The sequence below is a fragment of the Carettochelys insculpta genome, chromosome 6 (assembly GCF_033958435.1).
Source record: "Carettochelys insculpta isolate YL-2023 chromosome 6, ASM3395843v1, whole genome shotgun sequence".
Classification (NCBI taxonomy): domain Eukaryota; kingdom Metazoa; phylum Chordata; order Testudines; family Carettochelyidae; genus Carettochelys; species Carettochelys insculpta.
In genome coordinates, this window is record NC_134142.1 from 58853053 (window position 1) to 58870955 (window position 17903).

The 17903-nt window shown below is 43.2% G+C and overlaps 1 long non-coding RNA gene across 1 annotated transcript in view; it reads left to right on the top strand.

The window, feature by feature from the left end:
- Positions 1 to 17903, top strand: part of LOC142014422 (uncharacterized) — a 218949-nt gene that overhangs the window by 154478 nt on the left and 46568 nt on the right. The gene's annotated exons all lie outside the window — the stretch shown is intronic.

The following is a 17903-nucleotide window of genomic DNA, read 5'->3' on the forward strand; positions in this document are numbered from 1 at the left end:
AATTTGGCCACACCTGCCTTAGGCCTAGTTCTGACCTCCCACCACTATTGTACCAGTTGAACTTCAGTGAAGTTCTCTCTGATTCACACTAATCAGAACTGGACCCACTGGACTTATAATTTCTAGTGAGGGACACAGTAAAACTTCTACAGAATTAGGAATGCAGTTTAGAAGTCTAAAAGGCAGTGGTATGATGTATAGTTTCAAGTTCAGAAGACAAGACTGATGTAATCTGTTTTGCCCAAGTGCCAGTAACACCAACCATTTGCTGAGTTTTATAATTTATTCAGCTGTTCTGCTTGGTCAGACCAATGCACCTGGCCAGACTGTAGTGAGTGGCCTGTTGAAATAATTTATAACACGATTCTTTGTGTTGCATTTTCTACAAGACAGGAAGACAATATATTTGTGATATTCTGAACTCAACTTGCAACGTAAATCTGAAGTAGCTAAGTCATCTCAAGCTTAATAGAATATTCACTTGCTCATCAGACTGAAAAGACACGAGCTAAATTATTAACCACTTTCTTCAAGTTAAATAAATAACAACTTTTCTTTTATAATTGGAACACTTCAGAGGAAAGCCCAGATTCCATCTGTCTAGCATGCTGTTTGCTTTATGCTCAACAGCTTTGTGCTTGAGAACAAGCTGATTGCCGATGGAGTCAGGATGAAATCCCATATCACAACTGACCTTCATGGCCCAATACAGCAGTTAGGTGCCACAGAGCTTTTGTCTTCCCCAAAGCATCCTGCAGCAGCAATTGCTGGAAACAAGACACCAGCCCGGACAAGCAATTCTTATGATCATCACAGGTCTTCTAGCTTTTGCAGTATTTACAGCAAGTTGTGGTATCTAGTAGTCACTGCTGTTCTTTGGCTGCTATTCAGTTAACAGGGAGGCACAAGCTGGATGCCTTTTTTTAAAGAGCTCTGGCTGCCAGCCCAATGGACTGGGGCCAGTGCAGAAGGACAGTGCAAATCTGGGAGGTGGGGATAACGGGGACCTCGGATCACCACCCTCCAGGCTTGTGTTCTCCTTCCCCCTCACTCTCAATCCCTCCGTGGGAGACAGCCTGGGCTCAGAATCTCTTCACCCCTATTCCCTCACTGGGTGGCAGTGTAAACTTGGGCACCTTTCTCCCTATCCAGTCCTTCACCTAGGTCAGAGGGATTCTGACTGTTAGCTCTGGAGTGGCAGCAGCTGAGCAGAAGTAAGGTTAGCAATGAGGTGCTAAGCTGAATATCACTTTTCACATTGCCACCCTTCTGCGCAGCTGCCTTCAGAGCTGGGCACCCAGCCAGCAGCCACTATCTGCTCTCCCTGCAGAGCTGGGTGGTGGCACACATACTTGTGGGGGTGAGGGCATGAATGACTAAGACACAAAGAAGAGGGACCTGATCAAATAAATTTGAGAACAGCTGGCTTAGAAAGTAAGCAATTTGGGATGAGGCTACATCTTCCTCTGTGTTTGCATTTCAACTAATACAAAGCCTTACTGGGGCCTTTGCATGCTACCTTAATGCAATAAATACCCAGTCAAAAAGTCTTGTTTGTATTCTTAATGAACACTTTGGTTGTGTCTGCACTTGCATTTCTCTTTTGAAAGAGGCATGCAAATGAGGGAAATTGAAAATGCAAATGAGGTGCAGATTTACATATCTGGCACCTCATTTGTGTATTCTTATTTCAAAATAACTTCTTTCGAAAGAAGAAAACAAGTGCAGAAACTGCTCTTTCGAAAGTAAACCCCAACTTCAAAAGAATCCTTCTTCCCTTTTTTATGGGAAGAAGGATTCTTTCTAAGGTGGGGTTTACTTTCAAAAGATCAGTGTCTACACTGATTTTCTTCTTTCAAAAGAAGCTATTTTGAAATAAGAATATGCAAATGAGGTGCCAGATATGTAAATATGCATGTCATTTGCATTTTTTATTTCCCTCATTTGCATGCCTCTTTCGAAAGAGGAATGCAAATGTAGACACAGCCTTTGACTGTAACCAATTACGACTTAGCTCAGGTCTCTGAACTCTTAACCCTAACCCCTCCAGTTGCAACTCTGAATCCTAAACAGGTAATTTAAATTGCTTTTTTTCCCCCTTGACCATTTTATAATTTGTAATAAGCCCTCTTTTGTACGTGCATCTGAAAACAAAAACATTGTACTATATCTCAGAGCAAGTATTGGATTGGAGTACAAATGTATTGATACCACTGTACTTTTGATTGTCTGCAAGAAAAATTTTGCTCCACTAAATCCAGTCTTTCAGGTTTAGAAAAAATACAGATAAGTGAGGAAAATGCCAACACTCCTTTCATCTTAGGCATTTGTAGATCAGTTAGTTTAAGCACACACAATTTATTCCAAATGCATTTCAGAAAATTCTTGTCATATTAGCACCATTTAATAACGACAGTAAAAAAGTCTGGGATGGATTATTGTGCCCCGTATGTTTTATGATATGTGAAATCTAAAACTGTACAGTGATATTTTCATCACAAAAGTATGCAGAATGTTTAAAGAAATGTGCCCTTTCTCTGCATGACAAATTCATCTGGCATAATATCTTGGACTTTCAGATTTATGGAGTCAGATTTTGTACGTCTTGAGCCATGCATGTTGTATGCCAGCTTTCCAGCTGCATCATGCTCCTGCTTGTGAGGTACCATTGTTTATGCAGCTAAGAAACTATTATGCTTTTGTAGTTTGTGTGCTACCCCATAAAAGGCAAGAACTCGGCATCATTAGGGTTAGGGCAGCAGGCATTTTGTTCTCACAGTTGCTGTAGCCTGTCATGTGAGAGATACACAGGAGACCTATTTTCTGTTGCTGTCCTTAATTTTAAAATAGTCATTCTAGACTGAAAGGTGAAAATGAGTGGCCTGATTTTTTTGTATGTCACATAACATATCATGGCATAACAGAGATACGAGTTATATGCCTTTCACTTTGCTGACATAGATGACACAGAAATCTGCAATGCCTAATTTTGAAACCTGATTCCTTGATGATACAAAGAACAACTTAATGTAGGATCCAGCTCAGGTGTTACATGATCTTTGGCCTTTTTGTGATGTGACAGTTATAAAATATGTTGCCAGGGAGAAAAAAAAAGCATTGTACACATTTTAAAGTATCTGTTATGTTTCTGACCTTCAGGCATAGTTGTTAAGTGTAGCTCAGCTAACCCTATCAGGGTAGTAAACATACTTACAGATAACAGCTTCATAGTGTTGTAAAGACATTATGCCTGAGTCTCATCTCACATTTTATACCTATATAACTCCTGATTTCATTGGAGTTACACCCCAATGATATCATTATAACTGAGAGGAGACTCAAGTCCACTAACTATTTAATCCTAATAGTAATTTATTTGGAAGACGTGTAAGTTGCCACTGAATGTTCAGTTAGACGTAGATCAAGGATTAGTCCTTGATTTATAGCCCTTTGTTCAACCTACTAGACCACATTGCCTTCCTCTTATGTTTATATAACAACAACAAGTCTGTGGCACCTTATAGACTAAAATATATCTTGGAGCATCAGTTTTTGTGGGCAAAGACCTATTTTGTCAGTTGCATGCATCTGATGAAGCAGCGGTTTTTGCCCATGAAAGATTATGCTCCAATACATCTGTTAGTCTGTATCTTTAAAAACAGCAAGAAGTCTGTGGCACCTTACAGAATAACTTGGCTACCCCCTGACATTTTTGTTTGTATAGGCATCTACATGCAATACAAGTAGAAATAAGTTGTTTGATGCATGTTTGGCATCAGGAATAAACCATCATGAAATGTAGACACCACACTGAGGCACTCAGGTGCATAATGATAACCACATTATATAACTGGAACAGACTGGAACAAAGCTGGACCAAAGATACACATCTACAGCTAGCCTCAGGTATAGGGTTAGGTATTTTGTTGTCAAGAAGGTGTATGATCCCAGAACAGTACTTCAGGCAGACCAGTGTTGACTCTAATAGTCCCTGCCCTGCTTGCATATGCAGAAAAAATGGAAATCCAGAGATCTCTCCAGTGGGGAAGCTTAACCTTTGGTCCATGCTTTGAAGAATGAAGACAGAACAATACACCTCATGAAGTCAAACTGTTCCTGCTGTTTCATATATGCCTTTCTTCTTCGTATGTCCATTTATGAGAAGATAGTCACAAAACAGTAGTGAGCTTCTATGGCCAAAGGGCTAGCACTTCGCCTTCTTGGGGTCTAAAAAGACACACAGCACTGAGTCTCAGAGCCTGGGTCAATTCACTGAGGCTCATGCCACAGGGCAAAAAATAGCATCCTCTGTCACATCAGAGCCCAGGTTCCAGCCTCAGCAGGAAATGTTACACCAGTGACTCCTTCCTGCATGGCCCTGAGGAAATCAGGCACAGGGGTGCTGGAACAACTTTATAGTAGTTGTGCTGAGATCCATTGAACCAAACTGTAAACCTTGACGACAGTGGAAATCATTTCAAGGCAGAGCATGTGGCAGCATCTCCAGCATCGCTAGTGCCAGTACCTATGATCACACGGGCTGCAGCTGTGTCCTGGCTGGAACAAATAGCCCACAGGCCACAAGTTGAGAGCCACTAGTCCACACTCTTATTTTAGCCCCACAGACCAAGCCTCAGACAGAAGACCCAGGTGCTGAGATTAGGTGCTGCCCGTTTGTGTTGCAGTCTAGTCATATCCCGAGATGTACAAGACGTTTATAATATTTTCAGTCTGTGGCAGCTCTGGGCTGCTACAGGGCATGTTATCACTGCTGTATTTCCCCCCTCACCAGAGTCCAAGGCCTTCTAGCTTTGCGTGGTTCACCATAAAGTGTGATTTTTTTTTTGTTTAAAAAAAATCTTTATTGAGCAGGAATACAAGTGATTCAACTGATACTAAATTTAGAAACCCTTGACCAAAATAGAAGTTTCCTAGACTTTTCTCCCTTTATGGTGAGCAGAGCGTAGTCAGAGTATAATGTTTTCACCTACTGTTATTTAGCTCAAATTTCATAGGCCAGACAGGATGAAAGAAGCCAGAAAATGAATATCCTCCTGCTGCTTCATAAACAATACCACATGTCACTTGGAAAGGCAGAAGTTATAGGATTCTTGCTTTCGACTGCATGTCCTCATTTCCCCTTGTTTTGTTGCCCAGGATTTTTGTGGCACGGTGAAGTTAAATGGAACCTGAGAAGTAGTTGGTGCAACCATGTCAGCACATGGAGTGCTATTAAACAAATATTGTTGTATGCGGAAGAAAGCATGTTCATAAAGCTGTTAAAAAAGAAATTGGCCCAGTGAAGAAACATGGCAGGACATTTAGCTGTTAAAGCAAGTCTGTCTAAGCCTACAGCAAAAGACCCCAATTGTGGACGGCCTTTGCTTGGGTGTGGGGAAAAAAGTGAGTGTGGAGTCTTCTCTCTTTTACCACCCCCTAAGGGTTTCAGCCACTACCAAAATTGCAGTGGTCTCCTCAGGCCCGTACACAGGAATTTCTGGGAGGGGGTGCCTTTTTTGTGTAAATGTGGACCCCCGCCCCACACACAGTGAGACTTGCCCTTCTCCCCCACAACCCCAGCTCTCCAGTTGCTCTGTCCTCCCCCACCCTTACCCCTCCATCAGCCAGCCTGGCCCTACCCCTCTCCACAGCATCCTGCAGCTGGCAGCTATGACCATGTGCATGGGCCCCCTGCTGCTCTAACCTTCTCCCTGCTCCTATCTGCCCTGCATCCTGGCTGCTGTGCACCTGAGGCTTTCCTAACTGCCATCAGCCCTGCACGTGCAACGGGGCTCCTGATAGCAAGCAGGGCAGGGGACCAGCATTCCCTCTCAGATTTTCAATCCTCGGGCAGGTCAAATTTTCTTTTGAGTGGGTTAAATTTCTTTTGTGCAATCCTAGCACTGAAGGAGTGTGTGGATGTGCACCACCAGTGCACACAAAAAACAGTCCATAGATGCGGAAGAAAATATATTAAATATAAATATAAATATATTAAAATAAGGGATAAAGTAACAAGGTTCAATGCTGACAATGTTTATTTAATATGAAATCAAATAAAATGAAAAAGGGGAATTTCTCATGGAGTACCCGTATTATCCTTTCTAACAACTCAAGCCAGTGAACACACCAAAAGGCACATCATCCACACACAGCTCAGCTTGGAGACGCTAACCAAATCTACAAGTCAATTAGAAATACTCCAGAAATGATGGGATGGAGTGTGGGAGGTCCAGGGCAGGGTGCTGGGGATGTGGGGGTACAGAAATCAGGGTTGGGGTACATGAGAAGCTCAGGGATTGAAATGTGTGGGGGGTACAGAATTTAGGGTAGGATGCTGGGGGTACCAGGGGTTGAAGATTAAGGGCTGGGGCATGTAAGGGCCCGGAGCAAGGCCTCAGGGTTCACAAGGGGCTCAAGGCAGGGCATTGGGATGGGAAGGTACCGGAGGCAGGGCAGGAGGCTGGCAGTTGGGGTTAGGGAAGGAGGGGGAGAAGGCCCTGGGGCCAAGATATATTACCTGGCTGATGATTTTTAGATTGGGGTGCTCTTTTGAAGAATTTATTTTAAAAAACTGTCTGATGAGCCAAACATTTAAGGCTAAAGCTGCATGCTTGGTTTGTGCACCTAAATATATACGAAAGGATTTTTCAGAGATGTGATTTTAGAAGCTTCAGCCACAAACTAATAAAATATTTAAAGCAAATTTTCAATTAAGGTCCTGTGGAAATAAAACACAACCATTTTTGTCAGTAAATTCAGGGCTGCCACGTGCATATTAAATGCATTTATTTACCACTTAATGTCTCTTTCATAGGTTCTATGTTATGCTAACAGGTCTGACACGCTGCAAGGGTTTTTCACTTTTAAGTTATCAGAGCCTCTTTCAGAGAAAGAGTCATATGTCTGCAAACTGCTGTTGCGTGAGCCTTCAGGAACCATCAGAATAAGGAGAGGAAGAAGGGAGAGGTTGAGGGGTAAGACCCAGAGGAGACTTTGCCTCTAATACCTACCACCCATAACTGGGGACCCTTTGTAGTCTCACCTCCCACCCCTTGCATATGGGCCTGCTCCTGAACACACAAGCTGCTCCATGATAATCTCTGTTAAGGAGCTTGGAACAGATGGAGAGGGGTAGGCCATAATTTGGCACTCTGATTCAGCATAGAATTCCAGAAAAACCGTACACTCCAGCTTTATGAGGGATAACCCAATGAATGACTTTTGGGGCATCAGAGGGCCCTGGAAGGAAACTGGAGTGCTGGAACACCACCCCTCTGCCCATGTGGATCAACCCTACTCACCATTTTACAAGTCACTGACACTGGTAGGCTAAGACCCTACAAATTCATGGTCTATTTTGGTCAATTTCACTGTCAGGGTATTTAAAAATAGTTCATTTCATGATTTCAGCTATTTAAATGTGCAATATCATGGTGGTGTCCTGCCCCATAAAAGAGTTGTGGGGAGGTCACAAGTTTATTGCAGAGGGGAGGGGGCATTGCAGTTTTGCTAACCATACTTCTGTGTTGCTAATGGCTGTGGTGCTGCCTTTAGAGCTGGGCAGCTGGAGACTGGGTCACAGCCCATGTTAGCCAGGAGCCCAGCTCCAGAGGCAGAGCTGCTGCCAGCTCCAGGCCAAAAGTAAGGGTGGCATGGCATGGTATGGTATGGTCACCCTTACTTCTGTGATGCCGCCTTCCGAGCTAGGCCCTCAGCACCAGCTGCACACAGCTCTGAAGGCAGCACAGAAATAATGGGACCTTCTCTCTCAAAATAACCTTGTGAACCTCCTGCAACTCCCTTTTGGGGCAGGACTCCCAGTGCAAGAAACACTTTTTTCCCCTGTGAAATCTGTAGACTATTGGGTAAAAGCCCACAAAAGGCCATATTTCACAATCTGCGACACATTGTCTCATGGCCATAAATTTGGCAGGGCCCTGGTAATGACTACTTACCATTTCCACAATAATATTTTAGGAGATTTCCTGGTTATAAAATTTGGTTCAGGGTATTTAGCTAGTCATATAAATGAGTTAAATGGTTTTTACTTTATAACTGCTTACCTCAGTGTTGTCTGAAAAGAAAGCCACTTCACTGAGTATTGGAATATTGCCCTCAGCTAATCACAGATGGGCGGGATGGGGTTAAAAGACGGAATTCATTTCTGAAAATTATTCATGGAATTATTGGACATAGGTGTTTTTGTGTCTGTGCTGTTTTGTTTGTGGGCTATTCTTTATTCATTTACTAAGTTTCATGAATATATCCATTGGAAAGGTGTTCCTTGACAATTCTTAACATTCCAGAAATCACTTCTGTGATCCCCACCTAACAAGCAGCATATCCATAACAACCAGGAATAACCCAGCAACAGAGGACGTGTAATTTTAAGTTCTTCTGTCCTCTGGTTTCCACTAAGCAAGGGAAAAGACATTGACCTTGCCATTCCTACTCGTAGGTGTCCCTTGTGACTGTGAAATCACTGATCCATGCTGTTCTAAAACAGGGATGAACAAACATTTTACATCCAGATCCACTTTACTTCCCTGCAGTTAGCAAGGCCCCCTCCCAACTTGTCTAATGTAATCCAAATCACCAGAAATTTCAATTACGTTCATATTAAAAAAAGAACCCTTTCAGCACACGCAAGAAAATATTTATATAGAATGTAAAAACTTTACTAATCGGTATATAAATATGAACCCATGTACATAAAGCAGTAACAGATTGCAACATTTTTAATTAAATGGATGAGCCTGAGATGCAGCTGATCAAACTGTGCTGTGCCACCCTTATGAAATTTCATGCCCCCCGATAGGACCCACCCTTCCACTTTTTGCATATCTGTTGTAAAATATGCAGTGGCAAACAGGAGCAGTTAGTGCGGGTGCTAGAGTTTCTGGAATGTTTGAGGAACCTCTTTCTGAAAGATGTTAGATAGAGTAGCCAGGATGGTGGATCTGCTGATGTCGCCTCCCCTGCTATGTATCAGTGTAATTCAGCAGCATTCATCTCTGGGGTCATACCCAATGCTTACACATCAGTACAAACAAAACTATCACAAACATCATTCTTTGTCTGGAACAGTCAGAACTGGTGGTCCTGACTCTTCCCTGAGCTATTGCTTACTCCTGTAGTCTTCGCTCAGCTACATGCCCTCCTTCTCCTTTCTTAGGCTATGGCTGCACTAGAAGCATCTGTCAACAGATGTTTCCATTGGAAGAGATTTTCCAACAAAATGTCTGTTTACAGAGTGTGGCCATACACTAAAGCCGATGGGAAGAGTGGTCCACATTGTCGACAGAGCGAAGCCAGACTGCCTGGCTGCTCTCTCTCAACAGAACAGCCAACCAGAAGCACAGCAGACAGGTCTGCCCAGTGTCCTGGAAGCCCTGTCTGCCAACAGAAGGCCCCCTAGAGTGTCCACATGGCATGTTTGTCAACATTCTGTCAGGAAAGGCATTCTGCCTCCTGCGGGAGAGGCAGAAGGCTGTCGTCAGAAGTGCTGAGTTTTGTTGACAGATTGTTGACAAAATGCGTTTTGTGCGTGGAAGTGCGGTGAGTTTTGTCGAAAAAACTCACTAGTGTGACCTGTATCAGAAGGGTAGCTGAGTTAGTCTGTACCTTCAAAAACAAGAAGTCCTGTGGCACCTTATAGGCTAACAGATATTTTGGAGCATAAGCTTTCATGGGCAAGGACCGTAGCCTTGGTGAGTTGAGTAGACTCTCATTAGTCTTCTGAAATGATCCTCTTTCTTGAGTCCCTCAGTCTCTGTAGCAGCCCACTCTCCTGCCTTGAGCCTCGTTTAGCTTCCTAGGTATTGTGAGACTGTCAATCAGGAACTTTGATAACACTTTGGCTGTTGAATTAGCATGGAGTATATAGACTCTGTGATGGGCCATATGTGAATTATGGCCAAACTCTAATGATTGTTCCATTTGCCTACATGTTTACTGTGCATTATAATTCATGGGAAAGCACTAAGAGAATTTAAGTGTGAATAAAAGTAGATTTTATACAGTTCCAAACTATTAAATGCAAAAAAGTGACATGATCTGTAGCAGTGTGTGCTATGTCCCCCACTCAGCAGTTTATTAAACCCCTAGAATGGAGACCCTACAACAAACATGATTGGAAGCCCCTGGCAGATATCCATTTTTTAACAAACCAGTCACCCAAAGCTCTCTAAAGTAATAAGGGTCACATGACAAATTCTCTGCAAGGATCATCTTCAACTCTGAACCAGTGAAAGCAGAATGGAAGATATCTCCTGGAATGTCTGAACCACAATGGCCAGACAGGATCAGGCATCCTACCCTGTAATGCCCCACATTTGGCTCAGGATGAAATGTCATTGGGTGTCCTCTTTGCTGTTCAATCAGTAGCACAAAACCTGACGTAAGCTAGCCACGTGGCTTCTGTAAGTACTTTATCATCCAGAAGTGGCAGGCAGCCAGGAAGCCCCATGCTTATAGAAGATCTTTTAGATGTGCATGGATAGCTCAAGGAGGAGCTATGGCTTTGGTGGTGGTAGAAATCTCAGACTTTCCTGTGGGAATGGGGAAAAACTACACCAGTGGAAGAATTTATTTATTTATTAGAACTATTTCCACCCTGAGAAGGTTGAATCTTCCCTCCTCCCCCACAAAAAATAGGAGAGAAAGGGGAAAATATCTTTTAGTCCAAAACTAACAAGGCACACTCACCGAGAGTCATATGGTATGCTTCACAGTCCTGTCCACTCTGCACTTGCACGTTTGGCACCTGTTACTGCTCTGAAACAATCTGCCAAGTAGGGTTAAATCCTCAATCCCTTGGAAAAATTCCATCTGAAAAAAACATGATCCTTCTCTGAGTAAGAGCTGCTGGAGTTGATCTTTTTGTAACTGTGCAAGTTGCTCATGATTTGGGAAATTTCCAGAATTGTGGGTCAAAAATCTCACCAGATTAACTAATTTGATTGGAGCAGTGTGGAATCCGAACCCAAAGCTTGGCCCTCGATCAGTCTCTGATCCTAAATCCTTCCCCAAACAAATCTTCCTTTGCCCACCTCCACTTATCATTGCATTTATGTTACATTCTTTGTGCTTTGCTGATATTAAAATGAGATGGTCTTAGATGATGATGTCACACACTTAAAGGACACTCTTCAGTTTGAGAACCCTAACACATAAGCCACCCATAGCATGTGGGTGTTTTTGCCATTGTGCCTATGCACTCAGTTCTTGCATGCAGATAAAATTGGAAAGGTTTCACCTTTGCCTTGTAAATCTCATTTTACCACCCACAGATGAGCACTGTAGGGATAAATCTATGATGTCATATGCACTCAGCCTGACTTTTGTCTGGGCCTGGCATGATCTGCAAAAGGGGGATGCAGCAAAGGAGCTGTTCACAGCAGCTATTTCAGCCAAAGCCTATCTAGATGAGAAAGTTGGGTTGGATTAATTTAAAACAGTTTTTAAACTGACTGAGGGTTTGTCTTCACCGAAAAGCTAAAATGAATTAGGTAAGTATTGTTCATAACTTCAGTTCCATGCATACATGAAAACTCTTGAGTGCAGTGGTGCTTTTAATTCAAGATGGCTGGTCCAAGAGGGGACATAGGCTAAAACCTGCTTAAGCAGAGCTCATCAGCTGCTAATGTGACCAGTCTGTAATATGGAAACAAGCTATGGCCATTCATGTACCACTTCTACCTACAATTTATCCTGAGTACCCAGTGAGGAGAGAGGAGTTCTCTCACAAGGCACTGGGAAAGAATTCACACAGCACCACAGTTTATTGAAGCACAGAGAACCATGGGATGTGACCCCAAAAGTAAGTCTTGGCGCCGCACCCAAGAACGAAGGGCCAGTGTGGACATAGATGCTCACATGTTATTTTGAAGTATGGCCACATTCACTTGAGCTAGGCTAACTCGAGAAAAATAACTCATGTTTAGATAACTCAGATTAAACTCTTGAGTGACAACATAACAGTCAGACTGGTGGAAATCCCTGTGTGGACTCCCTTATTTGGGCTTAAGAACGGTTTGTAGCCATTTAGCATACACTGATTTGTAATCAACAAAAGATAATCCAGAATAAACAATTCTTAAGATAAACAGGAAGTTTGCACTGGTTTAAAATCATATTTAAGTCGATACAACAGTCTCATGTCAATAAGGTCCAACAGACTCTACAACTATATCTAGTGATGGATCATCAGCCATCAGGTCTTGCCTCCAGCCCACCCATGATATGCTCTCAATACTCCTCACCATGCAGATGGAATACACCTTTAATTTGGCCTCAGCAAACCCTGACTCCTTGAGCTACTAGAACAGTTGGACTGCAGCACTTCAGCTGCAAGAGGGTCATCTGAATCCACAATGGATGGGTCGTGACTTTCCATTCGTTGACTGAGGAAGACATTTGAAGTGGATCTTTATTGTTTTAGGATGAATTCCAGCAGGTTCCTCCTAATTTTTTTCTTTTTTGAAAAACCCAGTACACTAAATGGACATTTTTTCCCTTGAACTTTGTGGCAGATACCATTTAGTGTGATGAAAAGAGAGCACAGCTGTTACAAATTTGACTAAAGACTTATTCCAGAAAGTCACAACAAGATTTGTACAAAGTTGGATTCTAACCTTAATAAACAACTTAAATGAAACCATATCTCCCAACATTTCCAGTAGCTAAAGTAGGATACCCCTAGGGATGGAAAGTCAGCGTGAGTCCACCCCACTCTTGCCATAAAGCAGTGGCTCCTACAGCTGTTGGGTCTCAGGGCTGGCTGGACTAGATCACTTCTCCAGAGATTGTGACCTGGTCTCTGCCACATGGGGTTGCAGCACTGCTCCAGTTTGGCCTATTTTTCCTTATCGGGGAGGCGGGGGTAGGGTGGCTGGCCCACATTTGATAACATAGTGCTGAAAGCCTGGAAACACAAAATGACTTACTCATATTTGGCCAGCAAAACCTCCTGTTAGCGGGGGTAAAGCCAAAACTGAGCCATGCTGTGCCAAAAGCCACATCACAATGCCTGGAGCGGTGAGTTGAGCCTAGCTAGCCCCACGAGACTGGAGCCACTTCAGCCAGGTCAGGCAATTGTGTATCTGAAGGTGGGATAATTCCATGAAACCCAGGACTGTTAAGAGATCCGTAAAACCTTCCAGAATCGACTCTTTATGTATATTCTCACCTATAAGTGTGCTCACAAATCATTCTCTTCCCTTTACAAAAGCAAGTAAGAAAACTGTGTTCTTGCATTCTGAGGAATGTCCAGAGCTTGGTGTCATCTAGGAGTCATTGAAAGCGTATTTTGTATGATTTTGGAGTCGGTGACATCCGAATAAACAATGCCATTCAGGTAGCTATTTTTATGGAGATGTAAAGACTATTGCAATTCCTTCTATGCCAACAAACATTTTCTTTCTTGGACAATATAAAAGAATAATTTCACGAAACATTTTTTTTGGGTGCAGAGGGGAGGGGTGTTTGTTTTTCCAGAGCAGTCCCTTTGTTTCAGATCAGTGAGTGGTTTCAGCACTTGGAATATTGTCTCTGCTACAAAACTGAGAAAACAAGTTGCCACAAAGGGCCTCTATAGTTTTTAAGGTTAACTTTTGCCTGTTAGAAGAAAGGTTTCCTTGAACCAGGCATATGCACTTTCTAGAACAGACGAAAATACCCCAACTCGGGTTGAAAAGTTGAAATATCAATTCTTCACAGAACAAAAAGTTCAGAATAAATTTGATTCAGAAGCAGTGAAATAGTTTAATTATCTTGAAGCAAAATATTTCATTCTGGTTTGTTGAATGAACCCTGAACATTTTGTTTCAAGTCTGCTCAACTTTAAACTGCACTTCTTCAGGGTGGCATTTTGTTTTAGGTGCGGGATAGGCTAAATACTTGCTACCCCCACTCTACCTAATGGGCTGTACTCCCTAGCTGAACTACATTTCCTGTGACACACTTGTACAGTAAGACTGCCATGGTGTACCATGCCAAGAGGGGAGAGTGCATTCTCTCGGGGAGGTGTCATGTAGCTGGCAAGCCCCACCAACAGGAGAGAATGGGGACATCAGATATATGAGCTGCAGTTTCCCATGAAGCAATGTGCCACCATTAAACAAAACAATGAAATCAAATAGCTCCTGATGACTAAACTTCCCTGTACTTTTGATTTTCTTTGTTAGTTCCTTCTTGTTAGTGTAATTAAAAAGGTTTTTCCAAAGCCGCATCTTCTTGTTTTATTTCTTTTATATATAAAAAAGAATTTGTGTTATGTAATTTAGGAACTGCTATTTAAAAAAACATGTTTGGCTGCATTGTTCACCAGCAGACATTTGGGTTAAAGTTCCTCCTGAATATGGAACCTGGTGATAACATTCTGTGACAATTTTTTAACATTAATCACCGAGCTGGTACAGTCTTTGTTGCCACATCTGGGACAACTTGTTCCAATAGCTTCCATTGCCCTTCTGTGTGCAACCGTTCAGAATAGCTTTATTCCTTTTCCTCTCCTTGCACTAGAGTACTCAGGACGGTAATACAAAGGACTGTGTTTTGTCAAGTGATACAGTTGCAACATGAATGGGACCCTGTAGTAGCTGTTACATTTATGAGGCTGCCACACATATTTGGCAATATGCTAACAGCCCCAAGCCTACCAGAAATTTGGAACTCAGACAACTGCAGAGTACATCAGACGCATGTATCTGAGGTAAAGCAGATGTTCCAACGCACAGAAAAAGACAAAACATCTAGGCCGTGTCTACACAAGCCAAAAACTTTGAAATGGCCACGCAAATGGCCATTTCGAAGTTTACTAATGAAGCGCTGAAATACATATTCAGTGTCTCATTAGCATGCGGGCGGCCACAGCACTTCGAAATTGACACAGCTCGCTGCTGCGCGGCTTGTCCAGATGGGGCTCCTTTTCGAAAGGACCCCGCCTACTTCAAAGTCCCCTTATTCCCATGTGCTAGTGTAGACACGGCCCTAATTCTAAAAAATGCTTGTGAGTAAAGATATACAAACCTTGATCACATGTAGCGGTAGGACAGAAGAAACTTTTCCCAATAAATCCGAAAAGACTAGTCAAAACAGAAATATGCTCAAGCCTGACCATCAGGTACTCCTAAGTGAAAGCATATTTAGAGAATGAGGATAGTTATGGTCACTCATGTTTAGAACTAGACTTTCTTACTGTACATTTCTTCAGTTCTTCGTGAAATCCCCACTTCTTAAAATATCACCCTCCCACTGATTGCCCTCCCCCCCAATGCTACTGTGTCTTTTATTGCAATAAGTTTGCTTATGCACCTTTCTGGTCATAGATTTTTCCGCATTGTGATAAGGCAGGGTCCCTCTGATAGTGCTAGCCACCACAGGACTCATCTCTTTAAAAATAACAATTGCTGTCTTTGGAAAATTAGAACAGCTCTTTACAGTAAACATCTGCATGCCGTACACTTAGAAGAATAAGAAAATCTTCCAGATTTAAAGGGCAGAGGCTGTTTCCACCTCTCAATTACTTTTTACATTAACATGAATTACTGTTGACAACTTGAACACCTAAAAATGTTAGGGTTGATGTTTAATTGTAATCTTTTAGATGTGTGGTATGTTCCAGGGTCATTATCTGTCAGTTTTAATCATATTACACTATTCATTCTATATGCTACACTATTGTTTCTACTCCTTGACTGGGTGACTCCCAAATCCACAGAGCTTTGAGATAACTGAGGTTATTGACACCAAAAATATTCAGTAAATACATAATCATGTGAGTATTTGCAAAAACTTGCTTTACATGAGCATTCTTATGAACAAAATTTATGCGGCAGGAATATTTGCAAGAAGTGAATGACCTTGATAAATATTTTTAAGGAATCAGAGAGAATGGTACTATTAAATTCAATCTTTTTATTTTTTCAGATAGTAATCGGTCTGAAAATTACCATCGTCAGAGGATAAAATTATCACCTTAATAGAACAAGATATAATTCAGTCAAGAATATTGCCTTAAAAAGTTTTATATTAGAAATACAGCTCATGGGTAGCTGTTTGAAGAGCAAATATTGTAATCCTCTTGTACTTCTTAATCATTGGCTGTGGAAACTATTCATAGACTTTAAGGCCTGAAAGGACCATTTGATGATCAACCAGTTAGGGATTCATGTACTCCTGGGGCTACACCATGGTCTTCCAGGGGGTACTCAGCTCATTTAGATTAGCATTTCTTGACCGGGGGGGTGTGCCCCACCAGAGGGGTTACAGGGTAGTTTTAGGGTAATCTCAGGAGCAGGGCTGGTGTTAAAGTGTGACAACGAGAGCATTTGCCCAAGGCCCCATGCCACAGTGGGCCCTGCAAAATTAAGTTACACACTTCAACTCCACTGCCTCAGGCTCAGGTTTCAGTCCTGCTCCTCAGGGCTCTGGCATTAGACAAGGCTCACAAGTGGAAAACAAGCTTAAGTATCACACTGCAATATAAGTACAATATATTCCAACTGTTTTGTTTTACAATTCTATGGCAAAAATGAGAAAGCAAGCACTTTTCCAGTGGTCATGTGCTGCAGGAGCAGATTTACCATTACACACACCATGCAGTGGCACGAGGCCCCCAACGACAGAGGAGCCCCCAAAAGGCAGCAGCAAAGCACAGTTCAGACAGGCAGCTGCTCACATGCCATGGCCAGTGGCCCCCATACCATTCTCAGAAGTGGCTGGCTGCTGGTACATCTCCGAATGCCCCAGGTTGGGTGGGGGCAGAGGGAGGGGACGGTAGCTCAGAGCTATTCACAGACTTAGGCAGTGCACAGAGACCTGCTGCTCCCCTCCCCCCAAGGGGAATGCGTAGAGATGTGCCAGTAGCAGTGCAGCATGGCTAAGGTGGCTCCCCAACAGTTCTCCCTCCCTCCATGTCACACTACTCCTGGTAGTCTCTGGCCGGTCCCTGCAGCCCCAGAGGCTATCTCTGTGTGATGCCCCCTCACCCCCACCCCAAATGCCAAGAGCAAATGGGAGATTCAGGAGCAGCATCTGTGGCATCTAAGAGCCACTTCCAGATGGGTGTGCCAGTTGCCTCAGGAGCCACACCACCCAAGGTAAGCGCTGCCCCCCAACTCTCTTCTGCACCCCAATCTCAGAGCTCGCACCCCACATCCAAACTTCTTCCCAAAGCCTGCACCCCTCAGCTTTCTCATCCCCAACCCTCTTTCCCCAGCCAGGCCCACACCCAATACCCAAACCCCCTTGCAAAACCCTACCCTCCCACATCCCAAACTCCTGCCCCAATCTAGGTACTTCACTTTTTCCCCCCACTCATTTACTTCGTATTATTTTCAAGATAAAGCATGCATCGGGCTTTCCATCAGCCTAAAGAAGACAAATATACTTGCTCAGGATGTTGCTGAACCTCCATCAATCAGCATTGACAACTATACATTAGACGTCATCCACAAGTTCGTTCACCTCGGGTCCACCATCACTGACACCCTGTCATTGGAATCTGAGCTAAATAGGAGGATCAGAAAAGCAGCCACAACTCTGTCCAGACTCAGGAAGAGAGTGTGGAATAACACCAAGTTGTACACCCACACCAAAATGCAAGTCTGCAGAGCCTGCATCCTCAGCACCCTCCTTTACAGCAGCGAGTGTTAGACCCTGTACGCCCACCAGGAAAAGAGGCTAAACGTCTTCCACTTGCACTGCCTCAGGCGCATCCTTGGAATATCATGGAAGGACAGAGTGTCCAACACCGCCGTTCTTGAGCAAGCTGGAATCCCAACCATGCACACCCTCCTTAGGCAGCAGTGGCTCCTCTGGCTTGGCCACATCCACAGGATGAATGGTGGAAGGATCCCAAAATACATCATGTATGGTGAGCTAGCCTCTGGCAAAAG